A 5,876-nucleotide genomic window follows, 5' to 3' on the forward strand; every position below is an offset into this window, starting at 1 on the left:
CTCCCTCCCTCCCTCCCTCCCTTCCTTCCTTTTTCCTTCCTTTTCCTCTTCTCCCTCCTCCTCCTTCTTTTTAGGTACCTGGAGTCATAACTTGGAAGATCATCCATTACAAGATCCTACCTAGTCTCTTAACATTTCTATAGTGTTTAGTCTATTTTAATATAACTTATTTTTTCCTTCTGATCTCAGAATACAGAAAACCATTAAAAAATGTGGGGTGTACTTTAATATTCTCAGTGTTTCTGCCTGAAAGCATGGACTATGCCACACAGAAGGAATCACTGTTGGTAGATGTTTTAATTCATTCTTTAATAATGAGATATTTTCAAGACTATGCTGGATATGATCTGGGCTCTTTTTTAGGAGTAACTATTGAAAGTAATTTTCCTGAACAGAATTAGCAGGTCTTCAAGCAAGGAATAGTCTGTGGTTCTTCACTGTACCTTGGTATTTCTTGCTACATCCATAAACATTTTAATTATTCCAATAATTCTGCTATGTATAAATAATAAACAATATATTTTTCAATTATTAATGAGGGAACATGCTTTACTTATTATATGTTTATAGTGAATAACTGTAAACCTTAAGTGGATGGCTGGATTTAAGCACAATAGTGGTCTAGGAATGTAATCACATACTGGTCAATTGAAGCAGAGTGTTTCAGACCTGGAGTGGCACAGCATGTGATGAGGTCATATTGGTGTAAACTTAAACCACAGACTTTTCACTTTTTGACTTTCACCAGATTAACAACAGATCATTTTGGAGGAAAGAAAAATATGCAAATCTTAAGAAATTATGATTCTCTTGCTCTCTGCATAAATAAAGAAGTTAAAGATGATTGGACTAAATGATGTGACAACAGAGAAATTGACTACAACAATTCTTCATTTAAAAATATTATTAACTGTGCATATTAGAATATTCCATTATCTGCTGAGGTGTAGCAGAGGCTCACTCTCAGGCTCGGGACAGAGCCTACTGTAGAAGTAATTTCTGCTACACCATTGCATTCACCAGAATGCCTCTCCTGCCCAGTACTGATATCATTGTGAGTTGTCTTTGGTAGCTGTATTGCCTGTCTCTTGGTATGTACCTTAGATTTTAGTCTCGTTTTATATCTTTGATTTGTGCTTTTAAACTCAGAACTATCAGGTACTACAAATTGCTTTAGTCTGTTGACATTTTTATATTGTGTTTGAGCCATCTAGGTTGCAGCATTGGTCTTCCCTAAATAGTAAGAATCCAAATTAAGGCATGGTGTCTTTAAGAATCTTGGGGGACTTAGATTCAAATTCCTAGCTAAATCTACTTCCAGTGATGGGTTTTTGAAAGTGTAAACAACTTTAAAGCTTTTTTACGTTTTTGCTCTTTCCAAGATAAAGGTGAACATTGAAGAAAACATGTAAAACCTGAAAGTTTATTGGGGAGTGACTGTAATCTACCGAAAAATGACTTTATTTTGCATGTTGAGCCTCTTCAAAGAGAAATATCAGAATCGGCCAACTAATATCACCTTAGTAATATATTGACTAAACAAAGAACCGAAGAAAGTTTTTTCCTCAGATGTAGATATCTAAATTCAGCTGTTTATTTAAATATTTAATCTTAGAGTTAAATAAGTATTTAAGATAGTTGAGAATACAGAAATTGTCCAGTTCCCCTTGGCTTCCACAAGGAAGTGTCCATTTGTGAAAGACCCTAAAATACACACTCATATTCATTCATATGAAGTTGTGGTCCAGGGTAGAGCCTAGACACCTGTGTTTGGTTGGAGAAAGAGAAGATGTGTAGATACATTCTGAAGAGCTTTATAGCTAACACTTTTTCTACATTAAGAAATAACACCCAAGGAAGGAGCTAGAGAAAGTACCCAGGGAGCTGAAGGAGTCTGAAGCCTCATAGGAGGAACATCAATATGAACTAACCAGTACCCCCAGAGCTCCTTGAAACTATACCACCAATCAAAGAAAACACATGGTGGAACTTGTGACTCTAGCTGTATATGTAGCAGAGGATGGCCTAGTCAGTCATCAATGGGAGGAGAGGCCCTTGGTCCTGTGAAGGCTCTATGCCCCAATATAGGGGAATGCCAGGACCAGGAATGGTAGTGGGTGGGATGGGGAGCAGGAGGAGGGGGGAGGGGATAGGGAATTTTTGGAGGGGAAACCAGGAAAGGGAATAACATTTGAAATGTGAATAAAGAAAATATCTAATAAAAAAGAAATAACACATAAAAGAACAAGCAAAAATAGAATAGAGCTTAGCATGTTTACTTAAGTGAATCAAGTCTCCATTCTTTCAAGCCTAGCTCTTTTCCTAATCATCTAGGTTGCTACATAGGTCTTCCCTAAGTAGTCAGAATCCAAATTAAGGCACGGTGTCTTTAGGTATCTTGGGGGACTTAGATTCAAATTCCTAGCTAAATCTACCTCCAGTGATGCGTTTTGAAAGTAAATATGTATAAACAACTTTAAAGTATAGTAAAATCCCCTTTGGTTTAATAATTCAACTTGAAAAGGTGAAATATATTCAAGCTATCATAGAAGTTGTGTAGTAATATAAAAGCAAGATGCTTTGCAAATTTTTTGTGTTATTCTTCAGCCCTTTAAAATATTTTTAAGACGTTCACACTTTTTTTTTTTTTATATCTAGTCTTCTTCTCCTATCAGACCCACTTTTCCCCCCATCTCCCACCATTGTCCATTTGGATTTGTGTATTTTTATAACAACCAAACAGATTCAAAACAACCTATCATTTCCAACTTGTGCTGCAAATGTACTCTTGGCTGTATGACTGTGTTTGTTGATCTGGCCCACTGGCATGGTTGTCTTTAAGAGGTCACACCCTTAAAGAAAACTGACTCTTCATCTCCCAGCAATTATCACTTGTCAACAGCACCTCACTTAGAAGTAGGACTTCCTGTCTACCTTCCATTCCATTCTTGGATTTTGTCTGGCTTGAAATTGCTCAGGTCTTGTGCATGTTGTCATAACTGCTGTTTCTGAAAACACTGTTTTCATATAGTCAACCATTGCCTCTGACTCATACATTCTCTTTGCCCCATTTTCCACCATGATCCTTGAGCCTTTGGATGAAGGTGTGTGACACAGATGTCCCATTTAGGGACGTCTTTTGTGGACCATGCCCACTTGTGGAATATGTGTTAGTCACCATTTACTGAATAAAGATTCTTCTCTGATGAGAGTTGAGTCATTAGGAGTTCGTGCAACACTGTGGGCATTTTACAGAAAAACGGTCATAGGCTCTTCCGCAGAACCTACGACCTGTCTAGCCAAAGGGTTTTCACTCAAATCGCAATGCCCTCATGTAGACTGGGCCTTATGTTCAAGCAGAAATTGATTGTTACACCTCTAACATTTGTAGTCCTATAATATCAGTGGGTGTATCTTGCCAAGCTAATTGTAAAAACTGGCAGGGTTCACAGCTCAGTAACATTTGTGATTACTCTTCTCCTCTGATAGCGTAGACAACATCTAACACTATAGAAGCTAGCCAGTAGGGATGAAACTTCAGGCCAGTAGCCTTAGATTTATCCATGTTCTATGACTCAGGTATATGGAATCTTAAAAATAGGCTTTCACTTCAGGTTCTGGAGGCTAAATAATAACAATAGCCTATAATATTTAGGAGTTTATGGGACCACAGTGGTCCTATAAATTTCTGGCACTGGTCTTAAAAAATGTATTTGTTATTTGCATGTTTTTTTCCCCTGCATATGTACCAAATGCACTGTTGTGCCTGAATAGGCCAGAAGAGGGCATTTAATTTCTAGACTTGAACCCATGGCTGTGGGTTGCCATGTAGGAGCTGAAAATTGATTCCAGGTTCTCTACTAAGAGCAGCCCGTGCTTTTCACTGCTGAAGTGTTTCTAGCTCCACTCCTGGGATTATTGTTAGGTTGTGGTGTCTAGTAGGGGCATTATGAGATAATTTCAGTTAAACTCATTATTTCTGTAGCTTTTACAGTAGTAGGTTGTCATGTGACATTTCTAAAAGGTCTTTACTGTTATTTATCACTACCCATATTCCCTTATCTACCCACCCATGCCTGTCCCCATTCATGTTCATATTGCACAATTTCCCCCTTCCTCTGTATACCATTGAATTCTACATCCATTTTCTCGAAGCTATGCCCCTTCATGCCCCTTGTTAGTTTCCAGAGATGCCTCTTGGTATTCCAAATGAGACCTACATATCTAAAGATTCAAGTCTAACATTCAGAATTGAGGAAAAAAAATGTGATGTTTTTCTTTCTGTGTCTAGGTTACCTTACTCCAAATAGTTGTGTCTATCTCCATCCATTTACCTATGAATTTAATAATTTATTTTTTCTTAGCTGCTGAATAACAATTTTGTTTTAGGAAATAAAGTCTTACGTTAAGATCCTTTATCCAGGCGTTGAGTTTTGTGCAGGCTGAGAGTAAAGAATTTAGTTTCATTCTTTTACACACAGCTATCTATTTTGACCAGCATGATTTGTCAAAGATGCTCTTTTTTCTACAATGCTTATTGTTAGCCTCTTTGAAAAAAATCAGTCACCTGTAAGAGTATGGATTCATATATAGGTGTTTAACTTTACTCCACCGACTAACGTGTCTGTTTTGATGACAGTGCCATGCTGTTTTTACTATTCTAGCTCTGTAGTGTCACTAGATGGTAGTAGCTACAACACTTTTTTTCATTCTCAAGTTTTGTTTTGTTTTCTTGAGTGTTTTGTGTTTCTGTATGTTTTTCAATTTCTGTGAAGAATTGTGCTGGAATTTTGTGTCGAATCTATAGATTGTTTGAATTGGTAGAATGACCATTTTCACAATATTACTCCTACCAGTTTGTGACCCCCCCTTCTGGTATTTTCAGTATCTCCCACACCCACTGTACTGGCTGGTTTTGTGTGTCACAAAGTCTGGAGTTATCTCAGAGAAAGGAGCTTCAGTTGGGGAAGTGCCTCCATGAGATCCAGCTGTGGGGCATTCTCTCAATAAGTGATCAAGGGGGTGAGGGCCCCTTGTGGGTGGTACCATCTCTGGGCTGGTAGTCTTGGGTTCTATAAGAAAGCAAACTGAGCAAGCCAGGGGAAGCAAGCCAGTAAGTAACACCCCTCATGGCCTCTACATCAGCTCCTGCTTCCTGACCTGCTTGAGTTCCAGTTCTGACTTCCTTTAGTGATGAACAGCAACATGGAACTGTAAGCTGAATAAACCCTTTTTCTCCCCAACTTGCTTCTTGGTCATGATGTTTGTGCAGGAATAGAAGCGCTGACTAAGACACCCAGTATCTTAATTTCTACTGCACAATATTTTTATTTCTTATTTATTCTGATCAATTTTCAAGGCTACTATGAATGTGATTGTCTCCTGATTTCACTTTTTGTTTTGGTTCTTTCTGTTCATACTTTTAAGTTAAGGAGCTACTGTGAAATACCTAGTCACATACTGAGTAAACAGAAACATTCTGCACAGAAAGTTCTGTATTTGTTGCTGCCTTAATTTGTAAGCAGTTTCATTAACATTGAGTATGGGAAATGACACATTTTCCCATTTGTATTATCCATGTTCAGCCTTAAAGGTATTTAACAAAACGGATAGAATGACGCCTGTCTTTGATTAGTAATTCTTATTTCATAGATATTGTTTAATCTACTTTGGAGAAATGTTACAATTTGGTGTAGTAATTTATATTTAAATTTAAGCATTTAGAATGTTTGACTCTGTTTTATAATTATGTTCAATAACATTATTAAAGATTTCTCTTTGACTAATATGACCCACATTTGCCTACAGAAACAAAGAAAATTTGAGCAGTATTTTATCCCATGTGAACCTAATGATTAAATATGTACTTTTAAGTT

Source organism: Mus caroli, chromosome 1 (assembly GCF_900094665.2).
Source record: "Mus caroli chromosome 1, CAROLI_EIJ_v1.1, whole genome shotgun sequence".
In the NCBI taxonomy this organism is placed as follows: Eukaryota; Metazoa; Chordata; class Mammalia; order Rodentia; family Muridae; genus Mus; species Mus caroli.